The sequence below is a fragment of the Nasonia vitripennis genome (genome assembly GCF_009193385.2).
Source record: "Nasonia vitripennis strain AsymCx chromosome 2 unlocalized genomic scaffold, Nvit_psr_1.1 chr2_random0005, whole genome shotgun sequence".
In the NCBI taxonomy this organism is placed as follows: domain Eukaryota; kingdom Metazoa; phylum Arthropoda; class Insecta; order Hymenoptera; family Pteromalidae; genus Nasonia; species Nasonia vitripennis.
Window position 1 is genome coordinate 43,436 of NW_022279612.1, and position 23,436 is coordinate 66,871.

The 23,436-nt window shown below is 37.3% G+C and overlaps 1 protein-coding gene across 5 annotated transcripts in view; it reads right to left on the reverse strand.

Moving 5' to 3' along the window:
- LOC107981362 (TRAF3-interacting protein 1) overlaps positions 1–23,436 on the reverse strand; it is a 332,027-nt gene that overhangs the window by 18,122 nt on the left and 290,469 nt on the right. The gene's annotated exons all lie outside the window — the stretch shown is intronic.

Below are 23,436 nucleotides of genomic sequence, written 5' to 3' on the forward strand. Positions count from 1 at the left end.
CGTCTTATCTTACAAAATTTAAAATTTCTGCTTCCAAGTCTATTTTGGATTCATTATCTTAATTTTTAGGGCCTGTTAGTGTATACTATGAAATTAAAAAAAGATAGGTTCTAGGGGCGAAAGGGAGATTGGATTGTGACAAGGCACCTGCACACGCATACGCCCTGCACGCAGACACACGCACACACACACGCGGACGCACGAACACACAGACAAATGTGCGTAGAGACGAGTATTGGAACAGCAGGAGCCGCGCGTGAAGCTTAGTTAGTAGGTTAAGGGGATGTCGTAGCCAAAATGTCGGAAACGTAGGTTCCTACTATACCGAAAATGCATTTTATGCTATAAAAAAACAATAACACCCTAAACGAATAAAATCGTTGTCAGCGCAAATTCTAGACATTGAAACGAATGATTATCACTTTTAAGACTTATAATCAACAACGTACCTGTTGCAAACAACGAGAAATACGATTTGAAGTAGAGCGGCATCCCAGCGTACCACTCAGATTCTGTTTTCGTTGATATGATTAAAATAAAGCACTGCACACAAAAACATTGTAGCCGCAAATCTCTGGTATTATGCAGAATCGATATCAACATATGAGAGTATGGATAAATGAACAATAACAGCAAACAATGAGAAATACGACGGTGGACGAGCCGGCTGACGCCATTAAAATTAATGGTTACAATACCGACGCTAAGGTGGCACTACTTGTGAATTTTACATCGCAATCTAATAAATAAATTCTCTATGCAACAATATTTTTTAAATGGGGCGGTAGAGAATTTATTTTAAAATTCAATTTTACAATATGGTTTATGTAATTGTAGTAAGTTCATAATCATCAAGCGCTGATTCTCATATCATTTCAATCAAAGAAAAAACGATCCATAATCCAGGTACACGAACACACACACACACACATATATATATATATATATATATATATATATATATATATATATATATATATATATACACTTTGTTTAACATTAAAAACATTCTTCAGATATAAAATCTAAACCTGTTATATATCTTTAGCAACATTTTTTATACAGATTTACATCAGAAGGGCGAGATAACGGTTTATGGGGATAAGAGCAAGAATGCGCTTGGAAAGTGCTCTTATCTCACAAGGAAAGGTACCCAACCCGAACTCACCGATTTTGATGATTTTCATATATGTTGTAGAACATAAAAAAATAAGAGACACGTATTTTTTTTATCGGCTAATTTTCACTTTTAAGGGGTAAAAACCTCCCCTAAAGTTAACCCCCAAAAAGCGTTTTTTTTAAATATCTCGGCTTAAAATTAATATTTTTCAATGAAACAAATTGGAGGTTATTTCTTAAAAAAAGAGCAAGTATTTCATGGTGATTTGAAGAGTAAGGGTAGCATCCCCTATTTTTTAGGGGTTGAAAACATATATTTTTTGGCATAATTTTATAATAAAAATGTTTAAACCGACTAAAAAAAATTGGAAAAAATGTTTAAACATCCTTAATAACAAAATTTAGTTGACGTCTTTCGGTGTTTTCATAAATATTACCCCTAAGGGGGTAAACCACCCCTAACACAAAATAACTGTAAATATGTAATTCAATACATAATATTTCGTAGAAAGTTTGTATATAGAGGTTTTCGAGGTCGCTGATTACAAATCTGTATCAGATTTTGAAAATTCAAAATGGCGGAACCAATATGGCGGACGGAAATATCGAAAAAAAATTTTATATAATAAAAAAGTTTTAAACGACTAAAAAAATTGGAAAAAATTTGTAAACATCTATAATAAACAAATTAAGTTTTTCGATTTTTTCATAGATACTACCCTTTAGGGGGTAAACCACCCCTAACACAAAATAACTATAAGTATACTTCAATCCATAATATTTTGTAGAAGGTTTGTATATAAGGGTTTTCGAGATCGCTCTTTGCAAATCTGAATCAGATTTTGAAAATTCAAAATGGCGGAACCAATGTGGTGGACGAAAATGTCGAAAAAAAATTTTAACTTTCATAAAAACTTGTTATAAATGTGTGATCTTTGTAGCCTGTACATGTGAACTAAAGAGCCTTAAACCCTAAACCCCTAAAGAACAAATAGGCTAAATGGTTGTGCTTTTTAACCAAACCACCTCAAATTCCTAAATTTGTAAACAAGAAAATTCTGTGTGTGAAGCAGTTTTATAATTTCCGTAGAAATTGTTATCAGAATGTTATTGAAATTCCTTTATTGTAAATTCAACTTATAATGTATTTTTGTTTATAATATTAGAGTATAATAATAATCTACAATCTTTTATCTTTTGCCATAGTGCATTTTTTGTATTGAGCATAAAATATATTATTTTACGATGTTTTTACAATAATGGTAGTCCTCATAAAAGTGTTCAAAGCACAATGCTTTTTTGGACCAACCACATCGTACAATTGCAATGTTTGTGCACCCTTCTATTTCACAATGTGTTGCACAAGACTTTCCAAACCTGAAATCTATAGGATTATCAAATTTATCTGGTTTTTCATTGACGTAACCGCTTTTATACCAGGAATATTTAAACAAATCTATATATCTCGGTGAAGACAGTTGGTTGTGAACCAATGATTGAAGTTTAATTATATTATTTCTCACATGTAAATTCGTATCATGATCCATTAACATTAAATTATCAGAAAATGTTCGGACAAAGTTTTTCCAAATACGGAATCCATAGACATCAAGTGGTTGTATTTTTCCTGTGGTTCCAGTTGGAATTTTTTTATGTTAATAATTTTATTTTGTGGCATTGTTTCTTCTATAACTTTGTCACAATGACCACTCCAAGAATCAAGTAATAGTATTGAGTGATGGCCTACATAGGGATAAAATATTTTTTCCAACCAGATTTTGAAGTGATCTGCAATTAAACGACTTACTAATTAACTGATCAACGATATTACAATGTAAAAATTGTTATTAGTTCCCTTACTTGTTGTTAATTTTCCAGATTTGGATGCTTCCACGTACACGTTTTCTGGTCTAAATATGTTTTGTTCTACAATAGGGCCAAACTTGCCACTTGGTTCCTTTAAAACAAGAAATAGCGGTGACAACAGTTGTCCAGTAGCTGATATTAGTGGCTGTATAGTATAACTATGCGTTGTTGCTGAAATTGACTGTACCAGACATTGCACTTGCTTTTCTCCTTCTACTGCTAATGTTCTTCCAGAATGCATTTCTAGCTGAAATCCGCTCTGATCTGTATTATACAAATTTTCGAGTCCAATCCTTGGTATACACGATTTAACGTCATCGATAAATGCTTCAGCTTTAGCCGTAAGTTCTGCACTACTTTCTAGTGTTTTTCTTGTTATGAACTTATTTATTTTCCTAGAAACTATTCGGTGTGCTTGCTTAAATTTGAGTAACCAATGTTTAGAAGCTTTGAATCTAATATCATCAAAACCAATTTCTTTTTTAGCTTGTAAGGCCCATCGAATTATATCTTCATCATGGATAATTGAACCACTGTCGAGAGCTGCTTGAAAATTATCCAGGGTATACTGACAAATTTGTGCCACCTTTATTAATTGAATGAGCCCAACGACGTAGCTGACTAATAGATGATACTTTTTTGAATCTGTTTTGCACTGTTTTGAGACTTAAATTTTGCTTCGTTTTGCTACTTCTCCAAAATTCTACAGCTCTTTTTTTGTATTCAAAATCTAGTTCTTCATTATCTGCTGTACATTGATTTGTTGGTGCTATATCCGGATCAGGAAAATGATGTTGCACTTCATCTTCAATTATTTCCGCATTATGGTCTTTATACTCTTCTTGAAAATCCAAAGAGTCATCAGTAATCATTTCTACATCGTTGAAATAATGTGTTGCATCTATTAAAATTTCTTTTATTTTTTCGGCCAACTCTGTTTTGTGATAATTCGTGACACTATCTGGTATGTTTAACGCTTGAAAGTATGCTAATAATAAGTTTAGAACGTTTAACGGATTAATTTTCATTTTTCAATCTAAAATGAAAACAAGCGGTAAAATTTATACAAGCTGTGTTTTTGCATGTAAGGCACGACTGCTACATTTCCACCAGAATAAAACGAGTGAATGTAAATTGAATCAAATCATTAATTTATGCATTGGAGAAGAATTCTCGTTCCACTTTGTGATGTTCGGAAAACTCTATTTTTGGTTTTATTCAACTTTTATTCACTTTGAAATTGAATAATGTAAATCTATATAAAATCACTAAAGAAAATTTTCTACAACTGTATGATACCACTGACAAACAAAAAGACGTACTATTCGTACTTTCCGGCATCGAACTAGAATACCCACAAAACTCACTCACTGCCTAAAAAATAACACAGGCAGCTGAGGTAAACACTCGATGAAAACAATCTAAAAAAAGAACATACTGATTCGCACATATTGTCAACAACTTTTATGAGTGAAAGACATTTATCTGTGGAATTATCATTGAATGTACGATAACATTCATTAAACTAATGAATGCATATAAAATTCCCTTTCAATAACAACGTGTTCTTTAATTGCAAATGAAGTTCGAGTTTTAATATTCTTTTATGTATTTTTACCAATAACAAAAGTTATCATAGTAATATAATAATAATAATAATAAGAAGAAGAATAAGCATAATTGCAATAGCAATAATAACAGTAATACTGATAATAGCAATGATAATGAAAAATAATAATAATAATTAGAATAATATTTATTATTAAATTTAGATTTTTTGATAAATTCATTAAATCGTATCAAATAGTATTATTATGGAATTCCAGACTGTAAATATTTTACTATAGATACAATAATCATTACTTCGAGAATTCATCTAAAAAACGTTTGGCTTACGAAATAATTGTAACAATGAAAAACTCCCAAGTTTGACAACATTAAATTTTATTACAAAACGCAAAAGAGTTTGATAAACTAATTTTATTAACCTATGTTTTTTCATTTGCAAAAAAGTGTGGACTTTTTGAATTTATAAAATTATATAATTATGCAATTTATGAAATACTTTATAATTTATGAAATTACTTTTGAAATTATGCTAATTTATAAAAGCAGAAAAATAAATAATCTTTGATTGAAACATAAAACGAGACGTTATTTGTTACATACAAAATGATAGAATAAAATATCGGTAATATGTCTATACTCGTGTCTACGGTAAAGCATAGGCCTTCGGCTTGTCTGGAGGTTAGGGGTTTGGAGTCGTTTGGTTAAAATGCACAACCATTTAGCCTATTTGTTCTTTAGGGGTTTAGGGTTTAAGGCTCTTTAGTTCACATGTACAGGCTACAAAGATCACACATTTGTAAACAAGTTTTTTTGAAAGTTAAAATTTTTTTTCGATATTTCCGTCCACCATATTGGATCCGCCATTTTGAATTTTCAAAATCTGATAAGATTTGTAATCAGCGACCTCGAAAACCTCTATATACAAACCTTCTACAAAATATTATGGATTGAAGTATACTTATAGTTATTTTGTGTTAGGGGTGGTTTACCCCCCTAAGGGGAAGTATCTATGAAAAAACCGAAAAACTTAATTTGTTTATTATAGATGTTTACAAATTTTTTCCAAATTTTTTAGTCGTTTAAAACTTTTTTATTATATAAAATTTTTTTTCGATATTTCCGTCCGCCATATTGGATCCGCCATTTTGAATTTTCAAAATCTGATAACAGATTTGTAATCAGCGACCTCGAAAACCTCTATATACAAACTTTCTACGAAATATTATGTGATGATCGCGGTCAAATCCTACGTTTAGAAAAATCCTAGTGCATGCGAGGCTCTAGGTGTTGCGCACCTGTGTTGGGAGGCACAGCGTCGCATATGCATGTAATGCTATACGTATATATGCATATATACGATTATATGCGCGATGCGATCAATGTCTGAACCAATAGTAGCTTATTGTCTATCGAATAGATCAAGATTTAATAAAGTGCAATAGCAATGTCTGAATAAATAGTAGCTTGTTGTCTATCGAATAGATCAAGATTTAATGAAGTGCAATAGCAAGAAGAATACGCTTTGTAAAAGATGTGAAATCTCTTAGATCAAAGACGTTTGTATAATTGGTATTTCATAAAAAGAAAATAAAAATAATAAATAAACGATTGTACTACAAGAAATGGCACTGAGATTACTGCTAAATTGTTGGCCTTTTTTCGTATATGATAATCTTATTTGTTCATATTTTGCTGCTGTATTCATTAAAGTCACTTCTTGGGGTGTTAATTGGCAATCTGTTTCAATGTCTTTCTTGTTTTTGTTTCTATTGCACTTTTTAATATTCATCGATTTTCTGCATTTACGATATCTACCTTATATATTTATAATTCTGCTGAACCGCTGAGCAAACATGCAGCATAGCTTTAAGAAAGTGTTAGTTAAACAAAGTGCAAACATCAATTCAATATTTTGTCCTCTGTTGAGAAGGTAGACGAGGTATTGATTTAAGAAAAGAAATTACAAGAGTTTTCTTGATTTTGTAATTAATAACTAGTTATATATAAAGGCATAGGGGGACAAAGGCAAACTTTTATCGCATTCTTTGCTCTTGCCCCTATATACGTTATTTTTGCTTATTCAACAAGCAAATTAAATTAAGGGGACCTAACCACCTTAAAATAATGTTAGTTATACTGTCATATTAAAAAAAAATAATAATAATAAACTGATAGATGTTTAAAATACATTATAATATATGTGATATGTATATAGTAAAAACGAAAAAAAAACAGTTTTAAATATTTTTTTTTATGGCCTTATATGCTCAAAAATAGCTATGCTAATAAGCATGCTGTTTTTTTACTGACCGCAGGATTCAAAAGCACTGGAGCATCATCATATTAAAACAAATCAATAGTTATTTTGTTGTGAGTGTTTTCATGGTCCGAGTGTGGGATTTTAAAAAAACAGCTAGCCGTAAAAAGTTTAATGGAATGAAAGTCAAAATTTTTGTATTTTTCTTGATTTTATTGAGAATTTTAACTATCGTTCGATAAAATTTTTTAAGGTTAGCTTCTTTTTCAAAATTCTACACTCGGACCATGAGAACACTCACAACGAACAAAATAACCATTGATTTGTGTTAGAATTTGCGCGTAGCAGCAGCACTTTCGCTCTTCGTCAGTCCCTAAAGCCTAAGCGCATGCGCGCCATCAGCGCGCTCGGTGAGAGAGACTCTCGTCTCTCAGCCGCTTACTTCTCCGCCGTCTCTCAAAGAGTATTACTCTTAAAGAGTAATCGTTGTTCCTAAGTTACAATAAAGCTTCGGTGCGTTTTCTTATACACACGTGTTTCATCATTTTATAGTCTACCTCACCACCTCCTCCAACAGGTTATGGGCCAGTGAGGTTGGACGCTTCCACTGCACAAAGAGTGCTCGGGTGCCGCGGATTCAAGTCAACCGTGTGAGCGCATCGGCGCGTACGCCTTTGTGCGCTTATCCGTGTCGTGTTCTCGTCTCGAACGATCGTGAGTGTAGTGAGGTGACAAGGACAGACGAACTCAAGGGTTGTGTAAATCACACCCGCACCCTTGGTCATTCTACACGAGAGAGAAAAACGACAGAGGCAAGGAGCTTCAGGAAAGAGATTTCCACGTGTACGGCACAACAAAGAGGGCTGCCATGACACAACAGATATCAACTACCGGCACTTCTGCGAGTAAGTAGTTATTATACATATAACACGAGATTCAGACAAAGAGTTCGCGCTTAAAATTCACTACCATAGATAGTTAAGACAGTGTTAAAATTAGATAAAGTCAGTACATAGATCGGGAAGTGAAATAAAGTAAAATGTAAAAAGAATACAGTGATAGACGAAAAATAGCCGTGACAAAGAAAGCAGCGAAAACCCGAAAAAATTCGAGTACAAGAAAAGTAACAGAGGCTCTTGCGCGTTTTGTCGATTCCGAGAATCGAGAAGTCACGACCGGCAAAACAAGGGGAGAGGCGTTACGTCAGAAGATGGCGGGCGCCTGCTTCCGCGTGTAGAGTCAACAAGCCTTTCATTGCCTAGCAGCGAGCGTGCGGTTGAGCGGGACAAGGGGAGCGGCCATATTGGGATTTGTTCTCTCTCCCTCTTGCGCGGGGAGGAGGGAGAGAGGGAGACTGCGACGGCCGGTGTTCGGCCGGGCGAGCGGATGAAGCCATTTTCGGCCTCTCTCTTTCTCTCGCTGCCGCGACGTGGGCTGCGACGCATATCTGCAGATACGACGTTGCTGCACTACACAAAGAGCATAGAGCGGCGCTACAGTAGCGCGCATATTTACCGATATAGAGTCGAATGCATAACTTTCATTCAAATAATGAGTAAATAAAGTATTAAATAAGACACCTTGGTTCTAATAACAATATAATATAACGAATATACACATATGTACATAACTGAATTTCAGAATTGAGAAATTTTATATAAAACGGATTTATAGAATTGAAATTCAGAAATTCTGGGATTTCAAAATTCCAGACAAGAATTTTTTATTCAAGATAAATAATTAATTCTTGTAAAATTAAAATCCTGTGTTGCAAGATTATAACTGCAGTTCAAAACTTTAAAATCGTATTCAGTGAGGGCCCGACTCGAATACGTACCAGCTTTAGCTCTAAAAACTGAGCAAAGCTTATGACTTAGTCAAATTAATTCGTTTGAAAATTAATTTCAGTCATTTTTAATTAAAAGTCAACACAGTAACATAGAGTTAAGTTAATAGATAGACATTCATGAACAAGAGCATTCTTTAGAAGAATGTAAATAGATAAAGATAAAAGAAAGAAAGAATAAGAAAATAATTATAATAAAATTTACAAAGAAAGTAAAAACGAAAAAAATGATAATGTTTACTATATTGTTGAACCAACAGGTGCAGACAGTGAGGAATTTAGGAAAATCATCCTAAGAGAGTGGGAAGCTTCAGAGGAGCAAGAGTCTCCAGGTAATCCATATACCGGGAACTCCATTACCTTGCTAAGAAAAACGGATGGTTCTCTGTATTTTTGGAGAACAGAACATCAAATAAGAAGATTTGACAACTATCTTCGACCAAACGAAGAGTCTCCAGGTAATCCATATACCGGGAACTCCATTACCTTGCTAAGAAAAACGGATGGTTCTCTGTATTTTTGGAGAACAGAACATCAAATAAGAAGATTTGACAACTATCTTCGACCAAAAGAAAGGGCGCTCGTCGACAGAGTGTGATTTAACCTGGAATATGTACCAACAGCAGAGTACGCAACAAAGAAGGTAGTTCTTGGACTCATGGAGGAACAAAATAAGATGTTCCTGAAGGGCATTGAGCTTCTTGTGAAGCAGCTGGTGGCCCCAGCAAAACAAGACCTTAATATAACACCAGCAACCGACTCAGCTGTAAAGCCGATCGAGGCTGAGAATGCTACGAATTCTAAGCCAGGAAACTCAAGCAACCTCGGAATCAAAGAAAAGCCAAGAATAAAGTTAAACGTGTTTCTAAAATCATCTCCTTTTATTAGGGAAGCTACATCTACACCAATTCCGAAGCAGAAAGTTGGGCCGGAACGGGTGACCGAGCTTCATGAAATGAACATAAACATGTCGTCTTTCATCACTGAGAAAGAATTAGGACAGAGCAAGCTGCCATCTTCTCCAAATGACGAGATTCTAGAATATCCATCTGATTCTGAGAGTCAGACAACTGCCCTAAGTTTCTTCAATGGACGTGACACCTGTTCTTCTGCTTCAATCAATGACAAGGTAACAAATAACGATACTGATACGAATAGACTTTCTAATGAAACTTTTACAGCTGCTCTAATTAATGAGTTAGTAGAAAGTAAAGTCAAATTAATGATAAATGAAAATGAAAAAGAAAAACAGTCAACTGTTAAAGAAAACAGTTTATTAAATTTATCGGAACAATTGAAAATTGAATTTTCAAATAGAGACAATCAATTGACAAGAAATTATAAACTAACATCAAATATGAAATTTGAAATATTTGAGGATTATCTCAAATCGGAACTAAGAATCAAAAAATTAATTTATATTCTTGACAACGAGTTTCTTCATGGCTATGACGAACAAAAATTGACTGATGATAAGTTCAGGGTGCGAGATATAATAATAAATAGAATAAACCTAATTTATTATAATAAAATAATAAACTTGATAGAACCCATAGAGACACTGAAAAAGATCAAAGACGTTAAGCGATACGAAACTAGAACGACTAGTATATCTGCTAGAAACGATTTAAATTCAATGAAATATCAACCAAGCAGAGAAACTGCTTCAGATTTTTATGATAAGTTTCAAGAAAAGGTGAGAGTATTTGAAAATATACCGGGAGCTGGAAAGCTCACGGAGAAAGAAAAGAGAGATTACTTTATTCAGGCGGTTTCAGAAGCCGTACCTGGAATTATCACAGCAGATAGTGTTTATCCAGAAACTACAGCGGCCGAAATGTCGTGCGACCAACTAATGAATCATTTGTTAAAGGTTGAAGCGGCAAGGAGCGGCAAAGAGCCAAAGATCCCTGTAAAGACCTTCTATACACAAGCCAAGAAAACTGGTCAAGGACGCTGCATCTGCCATGGCTGTGGCATGGAAGGACATGTACAGTCGGAATGTCCACATCCAGGCAGGAAACAATGCTATAACTGCCTCAAGATTGGATCACACCTAGCCAAAGACTGCAGGAAGAGGAAATCAAATGATAACGGCTCGTCTGATTTTGTCTCTCAACTAACCGAGTCCAAGAGAGGCAGATGGTCACCTCAGGGAAGAAATGCAGCTTCCAACTACAGAGGACGAGGAAGTCAGCCTTCTCGATCTAATCAAAACTTCAACCGAGGAGAGTCGGGAGACTCCACGGCAAGCAGAGGTCAAAGAGGCGGCCGAAACAACAGAGGCAGAGGCTACGGTGGCCGAGGAGGCTTTAACCGCAGCTCTGGGCATAGAGAATCGAATTCTGCTGCTTCTTTGTAGGCGATTGCAGAAAATTATGGAGGTATGTCCAATGATATTTCTACAAACAGCGAAAGTAATAAGTTGATCGAATTTATAGCGGACTCAGGCGCCACTGAGCACCTGAGCAATTCAAAAATGTATTTCTCCGAGTTTAGGAATGATGTAAAGTCTAGAATAGAATGCGCTAATAAAGAAAGCGATTTTGTAACAGGAGGTTTAGGAAAAACAAATATCGTTACAAAAGATAACAATACTTTTATTCTGAATAATATTTTATATTCAAAGCAATTATCTAATAACTTACTTTCATTGAGACGTTTTGTTGATCAAGGCCTGGAGGTATATTTAAATAATAAAATAATTGATATATATGATCCGGAATTGAATAAGAGTATTTTATCAGGCGAATATAAGAAACCGTTCTGGACATTGAAATTAGTAATTGATAACTCTTCAAGCGATGAAAATAATTTAGCAACAAAAAGTAATACCTTTTATAACACGAGGAGCAAGAAAAATCTAAATAGTGCGGAAACTCCTGAAAAGATTGTAGCAGATGAAGAAAAGTGTAATGTAAATGAAAATAAGGGTAAAGCAAGGCAAGCTCAAAATGTATTTTTAGAGACTACAGAAAACAGAAAGACACATGTCGTAAGCAATGATGTAAATTTAGAGTTCGATAGCAAATTAAAGTCAAAATTACAAATCAATGAATCAGAAAATTTCACAGAAGCTATGTTATGGCATATTAGACTTGGTCATTGTTCAAAGATTTATCTATTAGCTCTGGATAAAAATAATAATAACTTATTAAATATCAACGATATTTTGAATGACACTTCAATACAAGAATGTAAAGTTTGCCTTCAAGCTAATAGTACTAAGCTACCTTTTATCAAAATTCGCATGAGAGCTACAAAACCATTACAGATTGTTCATGGTGACACTATGGGACCGATTAGTCCTATGTCCTACCCAGGTAGATACAAATTTGTGCTTGTTTTGATAGACGACGCTACTAGAGCAGCATTAGCATTTCCTATACAATGCAAATCGGATGTTCCTCAATGTATAGATATTTTTGTAAAGAGCATGCGTAACTTGGTCAGATCTGACGAGAAGTTTTGTTTTCTCAGATGCGACCGAGGGACCGAATTTACGGACCAAGCGACACTTGATGTCCTAGATAAGTACGGTGCAGAGCTTCAGTTAGCACTCGAAAATAAAGTTAGAGTTATGATACTTGATTCAGGATTGCCTCAATCCAACTGGGATTTAGCAGTCAAAACAGCAGTATACATTTACAATAGAACCCCTCATAAGTCTGTAGGAATAAAAACTGCACTAAGTGAGATTCTGCCATCCCAATCAGATTGCTTAAAGCAGATTAAAAGGTTTGGTTGCGCAGCATATATTAAGATACCACGTAACACAGAGACGAAATTTTCACCACAAGCAATGTTAGGTTTTCTGGTAGGATACTTGAATACAGGGTACACTGTCCTCGTACCTAAAGAAAATCAACTCTACGACAGTAAACATGTGAGATTTGTTGAAAGTTTAACATACAAAGATTTTCCGTCTGAGAATCCAGAAACAACAGATGACTTAGAGTTATCTTTCTCAATGGCACAAGAGTCAATGGCCTCAATAAAAGAGTCTAGTGAGAACCAAGTTGTAAACGAACCTTTGCAACCCAAAAGGAAAAGAGGTAGGCCTAAGAAAAGCATCAAAGTAATGTTTTTCTTATGTGAGACTCCTGAAAAAAACAACCTGGAGTATGACCGAGAGATTTGCGACCTCAAATATCATGCATTACTAGCAAAAATTCAGGGTGATCCACAAACCTACAGAGAGGCTGTAAACTCTCCAGAGAGAGAACAATGGGTCAATGCTATCAGAGCAGAACTTAATGCGATAAAAGACAAGCAGGTCTATACAGTAGTTGAAAAATCAAAAATACCAATGGGTAATAAAAGGCCTAATATCATAGATTCGAGATGGGTTTTTAAGAAAAAGACAGACGAGAAAGGATCAATAAAATACAAAGGTAGACTTGTTATTCGAGGCTTTAAGGACAAAAATAGTTATGATTTAAGAGAAACGTATGCTCCGGTATCGAGAATATCGTTGATCAGAGCATTCTTTTCGATTTCAAACAAATACAAGTATATAATTAAACAACTAGATGTCGAAACTGCTTTTCTCTATAGCGAACTATCTGAGGATATATATCTAGAAATCCCAGAGGGAGTTCAAGTAAACGAAGATACGAAAAAACAATTTGTTTGGAAACTCAACAAATCTTTGTACGGTTTAAAAAATGGAACGATAAATTTTCCAGTGTAATGAACTCATTAGGTTTTACGTCTCACGATATTGATCCTTGCTTGTTTATCTATAAAAAGAACTCTGACATTGTGCTTGCAATTCTCTATGTAGATGATATTCTCTTAGCTGGACCTAATGGCAATCTACTGAACAAGTTTAGCAAGAGCTTAAGTTTAAAATTCAAAATTAAAGATTTAGGAAGTCCTAAAGAATTTTTGAATATCAATATCAGCAGAGACTTAGACAAACAAATTATTAAATTGAATCAGATTAAGTTCATTGATAAAATATTAAATAGATTCGGATTCGATACATGTAAATTTAGAAAGACTCCTATTAAACCTACTGATGCAGCGAGCTGTGATAGGAAAGAGAGGGAGGAAGACGACTATACAGAAGAGAGTATACCAAACCGACTGTACAGAGAAGCTGTTGGATCTCTCTTGTATCTAGCAGGTACAACGAGACCTGACATTTCATATGCTGTTAATGTGCTTAGCAGGCACCAAGTCAATCCTACAACCAACGAGTGGAACATGGTAAAGAGAGTATTTCAGTATTTATCAGGGACAAAGAATTATAGCTTAATCTTTCTGAATGCTTCTGAGAATATGACCGCTTATGCTGATGCGAGTCTGTCAGATTGTAAGAACTCTTTGACTATCTGCGGGTATGTGATTCAGCTATTCGGTAATGCTGTTGCGTGGAGAACGCATAAGCAACAAAGTGTTCAAGAGGCAATGTCCTTACATAACTCCGTATCAATTATGCTTGAAAAGAATTTGTATCCAATAACACTGCGATGCGATAATACATCTGCGATATCTTGTGCTAAAGTTAACGGTGGAAATACACTTAGACATATGGTAGAAAGACGCGAGCACTATATCAAAGAATATGTAAACCGTGGTCATGTTGTAGTAGAATGGGTTAAATCTAAAGAACAACTTGCGGATATTTTTACGAAAGCTCTACAAGATACTTTACATAAGGACTTAACTTATAAAATAACTAATTTAAATCAAAATAATCAATGAGTTCTCTTTATGTTTATTTAGATCATTCCGGAGAGGAGAAATCACAGGAAGAAAAGGATGAAGAGTCCTGGGACTAAAGAGTCAAAAGTGAGAGGGAGTGTTAGAATTTGCGCGTAGCAGCACTTTCGCTCTTCGTCAGTCCCTAAAGCCTAAGCGCATGCGCGCCGTCAGCGCGCTCGGTGAGAGAGACTCTCGTCTCTCAGCCGCTTACTTATCCGCCGTCTCTCAAAGAGAGAGCACTCTTAAAGAGCAATCGTTGTTCCTAAGTTACAAAAAAGCTTCGGTGCGTTTTATAACTGGTTATAATAAACAAATTATAACTGGTTTTACTTTATACTGTTATTTTTGAATTGTACAACACAATGTACAGAAATAAAACTTATTTAATCTAATCTAATCTCTCGCACGCTATCGGTCGTCGCTCGATTTGGTCAGTCTCACACACGAGAGCTGACGCGTTCGCACTTATGGCCGGAAGCTATCTCCTTGTCCGACGGACCGCGACTTATACGCGAGGCCCCGAATCTTGCAGCTCAGCAAACTTTTGGACAATAAACCATCCAAAACTTTGTAACAAGGTGCGAAATCAGGTAGATTCGCGCATCGTTGAAACGCGACATTGCGCAAGCGTGAGGCAAGATTCGGGGTGTGCGCGAGAATGGGTGGTGCGCGCCTACCGAGAACGGCTACAGCGAGAAAGTAGGGCTCAGCCCTTTCATCTGTATCGCGTCAGCAGTAGCAGCGGCTACAGCTTTGCGACTTGGTGCAGCGGCACCAAGTAACGGCCTTCTCGTTTGCGCGCGTAAGCTTCGCGAGATACTCCTCATGCCGAGTCGACATTGAGGTGACTCGGCGCACATTTGTAAAGAGACAATATTGGCCGCATAATAAATGATTTTGCTATTTTATTTTAATTGGGACTAGATTCATTTTCCCGAGTTGTTCTATCCCGTTCCCTACATCCGTATTGCGAATACCGCCGCCTCCGCGGGCTTTACAACAAACGGTTGTAGCGCAAAACTGAGAAGCCGGCTTCGCACAGGAGAGTGCGGAGAGTTAGCACACGTGTGAACACGACGTTCACGAAGCAGCTCTCGCAGCAAGCTGCGTAGCAACGCGGGTAAATCACAGGCGTTGAGAGAGTTCTCAGCCTCACCGAGGGATTGTGATCCGGTCGGATATTGCCGAGTTTCCCCCGAAATCGAACACCGTTATAACTTATATATTAAATTATGTATCAAAAACCGCCTCATACATTAGCAGGCAGATTATACTGTATATTAAAACAATATTTTATTTTTTAGACCTATAAATTTAGTTGGAGGAAGCTACGTGCTAATGAATTGGCAGCGTTTTTTTTTGCTAGGCGGGCGTTTTCCATTTTTTTTTGCCTGCATATACGGCATATTTAGGCAAAAAAAATGAAGAACGCCCGCTGGGCAAAAAACAATTAAAAACGCCGCCAAGAAAAAGTGTGTTATAGTACAGTCGCGCGCTGGGCTTATATACCTGTCATTCGTCTCTCTCTCTCTCTCTCTCTCTCTCTCTCTCTCTCTCTCTCTCTCTCTGTAAGTATAGATAGACGTGCTTTACATCGCTCTCCCTAAAGCTTGGATTTTGTCTGCCTTTATTTGCCTCCGGGCGTTATTTTTACAGACCCTTGCATGCGCTTTTTTGCAAGCTTCCGAGTGTGCCATTATTTATTGGCCTGGGATCGGTGCTTGCGGAGAAAACTCGATCTGAATATTCACATCAGCAAGGTAGCAGAGAGTGAGACTCTTGCGGCCATCTTCGCTTCACTCGACATTTTCTTCCTGGACTTGGCTTTTTCTTCCTGGACTGACTGCTATTGTGCTGGCGACCAGGATTATTGGATGCTCTTCCTGTCCCAGCTTCGTCCAGTGACCCTGCCTACCCAGTCTCAAGTTTGTGTGTGGTGAAGTGACTTTAAATTAACTTTGCGCAAAATACATGCTGACCCGATATCAGCTGAGGTGCTTAGTGTAATTATAGTGTATATAGTTGTTTAATTATTAGAAATTTAATATTTTTCATTTTTATTGTGCGTTAAATTGATGTGGTTGTGGTAGTTGTCAGATAATTAGCGCCGGCAGTGTGAGGAATTAGTGCGTAGCGAATTTAAGTGGCTTTGTAGGTTAGGTTTATTTGACCACGTGGCGATCGAGTTTCGTTATATTTCGTTTTTGTTCTTGCGCAGCTTCATAGATTGTGCTTGTAGGTCGTGTTGGTGTTAGGAAAAATTCTACTTTCTTGCAAAAGTGCTGTAAAAGCTTTTTTCGCAATTTTTTTGCGTTGCCTGTCGTAGATTGTTACAACACCATATTGGCTATTACTTGACAAGTTATAAATTTTCTGCTAGATGCAGGTGTAGGAGATGTAGTAACGGTGTCGTAAACAAGCGTATCACGTGCCTTACATGTAAATTGGTATTTCACGAGAAGTGCTTAGCTAGATTTGCGTTTTCTAAAGTTTGTAAACCGTGTTGTCTTGCGACATACAACACGTTTGTGGATACATCTACTGTAAATCATCCGAATCCACCTAGCCTTAAGGAGCGTGAGAATTTATTCGATCTAGGTCGCGATTTACATTCTGAATCCGTGCTTAATATCAGCTCGATTAGCACCAGCTCGGTCTTATCAGTGAGAGACGGTGTTGGGCAGCCTCACGCTGCAACGAGTCTAGATCTTCCGTCAAACTCTACATCTTCCGCCATGGCTACATTGCCACGTGACTGGGCTATGATGTCGCTTGATGATAAACTAGCATCAGTCTTCAATCTCGTTGGCACGGTCCGCTCGACTACTGACATCCTCGTTACCAAAGTTGATGCCCTGGCTGTTAAGGTTGATGATCAGGGTAAACGCATTGAATTACTAGAATTCGAGAACGATTCTCTGCGATCTGAGGTAGCTAGCTTGAAGGAACGGTACTCTCGAGGCACAGCGAAGCCTGAACTTAAGGTAGTCGGTATACCGGCATCATGTCAACTGCCACCTTCTCAGATCACCGAACACTTGTTCGTTAAGCTAGGTCTAACTCCAGCGGATCTCAACGATATTTTTGATATTAGGGAACTACAACATAGGCAGGGATCAGGGTCGTCCCAAAATACTGGCCACAAATCGTTGGTCATCGAGTTTAAATCACTCTGTGTACGTAACAAGGTCCTAAAAACGAAGCGTTCGTATGGAATCCTAAAAATGTGCGATATTGTTCAAAACGGTAGTAGCGATATTATCAACATATACGAGATGTTATCACCGTTTGCTCATGGTTTACGAATGGCTGCGAAGACACGTGCTCGTGAGAGAGGGTACAAACACGTGTGGGTTCATGATGATAATGTTCTAGTACGTAAGGATGATAACTCGGCGATTTTAAACATTGTAACCATGAACGATATTGAGAGCATACAATGACGTTTTACCGTAGATTCGAACCGGGTTGATGTCGTACCTTCAAATTGTGTTAGTAGCCCAGCAGAGCAATTTTGTCAAACTCTACGTATTGCACACATCAACGCAAATTCCATTAGAGCACATTTAGTTGAGATTGAAGCTTTTTTATTTCTTAAACGTATTGACATTCTTTGTATATCTGAGTCGTGGCTAACACCTACTCATAACTCCTCCGTTTTTGATATCAAGGGCTACAACCTTATTCGTAACGATAGAGGGTTGAAGAGAGATACATCTGGTTCGAGTCTACGAGACTATATTCAAGGAGGTGGCGTCGCGTGTTACATTCGAGATGATCTACGTTTCACGGTTGTCGATGCCCCGCAGATCAGCCATATTAACGATACTGAGTATTTATTAGTTAGTATTAATTCTGTAAATAAATTATTATTAGGTATAATATATAGACGGCCAAGAGGGAGAACCTTGAATGATTTCTTTTCTACTGTGCAAGGATTCTCTCACTCGTACAGTAGTATTGTATTAGCAGGTGACTTGAACTCCAATCTGCTTGTTGACGATTACTATAGCTCTAACCTAAAACGGCTGGATTTTGAGCAGTCCATGCACATTGTTCCCTTTGGCGCAACGCATCACTGTGAGAACTCACACTCTTGGCTTGACACTTTTATTGTGGATTCACTTGATAGGGTGATCACATTTGAAAAATCTCTTGCCCCGTTTATTAACGGTCATGACTCTCTTTTTATTGAGTATGAGTTTGATACTCCTAAACAGCGTGATTTGGAAATTGTCTCAAGAGATTTTCGGAAATTTTCTCCAAAGCAATACGCAAGTGAATTGCTGGCTAGCCTTACAATTCCCGAGGCTGCTCATGCTGATGTGAATGAGACTTTGGATCTCTTCCAATCTACATCAGTAAAGCTATTTGACTTATACGCACCGTTCACCACTCGTAAAGTGCGTAAACAGCCATCACCGTGGATCACCAAGAACATAAAAGATAAATGTAAGGAACGTGATCATGAATTTAAGCGGGCAGTACGTTCGGGAGACAGCCGTGTGTTTCGACACTACAGAAAATTAGACAGTAATGTGAAGAGTGAAATTAAAGAGGCTAGGGATTCTTACATCATTCAAAACTGCTCAGACGTATCTAAAACTTGGAGCATATTGCGTAAATTTGGCCTGGTTGGTAATGTTCTCAAATCTCCACTTCACTTCTTCTCGAAGGATGAGTTAATTGATTATTACTCTTCGGTCACCACTATCCATCCCCCATGTTCTATTGATACACTCAGGGTTATTACTGATTCCGTCGACTTGGAGGTGGGTAAGTTTGAACTCTCCTTACTTCAACCTCTTGAAGTCTATCAGGCAATGCTAAAATGCCTTTCTAAGTCAAAAAGCCGCAGCTGTGATGGTCTTTCCTTGACTTATTTTGAAACAGTTCTAGCTGATATAACTCCATTTCTTACTGATCTATTTAATCGATCAATCACATCAGGTATCTATCCAGAGCTATGGAAAAAGTCACAAATTGTGCCCTTAAGTAAAGTCGCAAGCCCGAAATCGACTACTGAAACAAGACCCGTAGCGAATCTGGCCCATTTTGCTAAAGTCTTCGACTCACTAATAACACAACAAACTATCGCATATCTTGAAAATGAGTCTATTATCTCCCCTCGCCAATCAGGCTTTAGAGTAGACCACAGTACTGAAACAGCTTTGCTGAGGATTGTTGAAGACATTCGACGAGGAGCCGATCGAGGATTGATGACCTTGCTGTTGCTTTTCGATTTCAGACGTGCCTTTGATTCCATAAATCACCTACTACTATTGCAAACAATGCGTGATATAAATTTATCAGCTAATGCTATAACGTGGTTTCATTCATACATAACTGGTCGTTCCCAAGCAGTAGTTGATTTAGATGGCACAACTTCGGCTTTTAAAATGAATACTTCTGGTGTTCCTCAAGGGTCGTCTCCTGGGCCTATAATATTTCTTATTTTTATAAATCTTATCACCTCAGTTTTACGCCACTGTAATTCAACGTGTATGCTTTTTGCGGATGTACTACAAATTTACATCCAGTGCCACCCTTCTGACTTCGAGTCGACAGTTTGTAAGTTGAACGAAGATGCGAACGCTGTTGTCTCTTGGTCGAGAGACAAGGGACTGATGCTTAACATCGCTAAGACAAAAGCAATCTTGTTAGGTTCGGTACAACATCACATGCGATTGAAGAAGGATCTGATTCCACCTATTGTGGTTGACGGTTGTGTGATACCTTTGTCTGATACAGTCAAAAACTTAGGCGTTTACTTCTCAACTACTCTCACATGGAATACGCATATTAGTCAGGTATGTGCGAATGCTCACTTTGTTTTGTATCGCCTTCGATTTAAGTGTTATAATTTATCATATGCTCTTAAAGCTCAGATAGTGAGCACTCTACTCATGCCAATTTTTAATTATGCGTGTCTTGTCTACTATGACTTACCGGATTATCTTGGAGTAAAACTTCAAAGGTTGTTTAATTCAGCAATACGCTTTATTTTTCGATTAAAGAAGGACTCTCCATTAGCACCCTACTTTGCTAGATTGAAATGGCTTTCCTTAACACGTAGGCGTGAGTATTTTTTAGGAGTAAAACTGTATAAAATTTTTACACGCCACAAACCGAAATACTTGGCAGAGTTATTTCCTAAAATCGCGGATGATACACGTAGATTGGCTCGTAATCAGTCATCGGCTTTCTCGATTCCGACACCGAGGACAGAACTGTATAAGAACGCTTTTTCTATCCAGGGCATGTATTTCTGGGACGCTATTCCGTGCGCAATTAAACTATGTAACACCGTCGAAACTTTTAAAGTTCGTTTATACGAGTATCTATTAAGCCTCGAACAACATTACGTAGCATAAGTGTTTAGCGTTTAGTTAGCGTACACATTTGTATTACTACTTACGATTTTATCCATAATATTTGGTTTTTCTTGTAATTTCTCACCGTTATTTTTATTGTACTTTTCTGGTTCTAGTTGCGAACGAGAGAGAGAGAGAGAGCAAAATTACTCTTATAATGTGTATATTTTATGCTATAATCTTATACTATGTACATTCTTCGCCTTAACACCTGTATCTTTCTGTATGTACTTTGAGTTCGCCATACGGTCCTTGACCTTGGCGTTAATAAATATTATCAATCAATCAATCAATCTCTCTCTCTCTCTCTCTCTCTCTCTCTCTCTCTCTCTCTCTCTCTCTCTCTCTCTCTCTCTCTCGGATGACCTGCAGATCTACAGCCAATGCCACCTCGAGGAGCTTGATTCCTGCTCTGTCAGGAAGAGTGCTAACGCCGAGAGGATAATGGGCTGGGCTGCATCAAATAGTCTTAAACTTAATGTCCTTAAGACTAAGGCAATCGTCCTGGGCTCCCCCTACTATATAAATGCTCTACCTACTACTGCTAACACCTATATAAATATAGGGGGAGCCCGGGTCGACTACGAATCATCGGTGCGCACAAGTTTGTAAACGTGCTCACTCTTTAATGTATCGTCTCAATTTTTTTGGGAAGAGCACTAAACTCAGGTTGCGCCAACACTTGGTGCAAGCACTCCTATTTCCCATCATCGATTACTGTTCACTGGCTTACTGTGACCTGACACAGGAACTTGACTTGAGGCGGCAGAGGCTTGTCAACACGGGGATTCGTTATATCTACGGTGTAAGGAGGGACGAGCACATCTCCCCTTATAGGCGTGAGTTGCAATGGCTTAGCACCGCCGGACGTAGGAAATTCTTCATGGCCTGTTTTCTAAGGAAAATGTTCAACACCTCCGTACCTATCTACCTATTAACCTATTTTGATTTCCACGTCGCGCTCAGGCCTGTAAGGGGTAAGGTGACCCCCCTGGACATCCCGTCCTTCAGAACGGAGACGCTGAGGAACTCATTTTTCATCAGTGCTTCCTGCCTCTGGAATAGCCTACCATCTCACCTTCGCAACACACTATCCATATCACACTTTAAACAAACAGCTAAATCATATTTCTTTAAATTGGAAAACACACAAACATACACACCCATCCATCTCATTTCACCTCATTCCGTTTACTCTTCACACTATTACTTCTTATACAACAATTGTTGATCTTATCTGTATTTTTACTATATTTAAATATGTACAACAATAAAAACATATAAATCTCTCTCTCTCTCTCTCTCTCTTTTCTATTTTTTAAAGAACATGGAACGCTGGAGAGAGAGGTGTATCCTTACGAAAATCATGTGCAGAGATCTGTGCAGAAATCTCTGCAGAGATCTATGCACAGATCTCTGAACATTATTTTCGTAAGGGTACACACATAGCATTTTGATTTTTTTTTTAAATTTCTTATTTCAAGGGAAAGAAACACAAATGAATGTCTGAAAACTAAAGTAACACATTAAATTTTGAAAATAAAAAATTTGATAAAAAACGAGTTACGGTTCTGCGGCAAATTCTTGAATGTCCTAGTTTTTTTTTCGTTGCCGTATAGCCTTACTTCAGCTAAGAGTTGCTTGATCTGAAGCTCGGCTCTCTTGCGACGAATTTTGCTTTTTCAGGTGTTCATGGTTGCCATGGCTTCCTCGAGGGTGGTGAGAAGGTACTTCTCCTCGGCTGGTAGTATTGCCGGTTGCCGTGCTTCTATTCTTAGGAATTGATGTAGTCCGATTACTGGTGCTGCTGTGGCTGCTTGTTTTCGGCCCCAAATTTCAGCCAGCATGATAGGTTGCCTTTGGATAGTTGTAGGGTTCGTGGGCCGAATGACCCGGCGCTCGGTCGTAGGTGACGGTGGATCACGAGACGTCTGAGTCAGGGCTGTTTTTCCCAAATTCCCTCTTTGTTTGCGTGTCCAATACCCGCTGATATATGCCGGTTGACTCTTGGAAGCGATCTGCTTTTGCCTTCCTCATTTGTTGGCACTCTACCGTTATTGGTGTTGTCCTGTTAATTGTTGTAGTTGTTGTTATTGTCATACGGCGAGAGTGAGAAAAAGAGAGAGTAGAAAAAATGAGTTGAGGCTTACCAACGCTGGGCTAGGCAATTTGCGATTAGCAGATTGTTCACTTGGATAGCCTGGTGACAAATGACTACTGGCTCTGTCTGGGTGATAGCTTCCCTTGGGAATTCGGTACTAGCTGACGCTCCGTCAATTTTCTACTTGTTGTGTGAGAATTAAATAAAATGATTAAAGGCTTCATGCCACAAATATATTATAGCATAAATATACGATTTATATAATTTCAACCCATCCTGTTACGACCGCTCAGTACCTGATGAACCCAAAATTCATTAATTAATACTAAATTATCTCATATTGATTTTATCTATTTATTCTAAGTTTGCAATTAATTATTGATTCTGATTAACGAACAATCTTTAAAATAAGGATTGCACGCCGTATCTTCAAACCAGTAGTCTCTTTAAGTATTATTAAATTTATAAAAAGGCAAACTATTGAACAAATCTCGCAATATCTTGTGCTTTATTCTCATCCTGCTGACTGACACTTAAGATATTATCTTCTTCTATTTCATTTAATACCATTTCTCTTATTTCATTTATCATA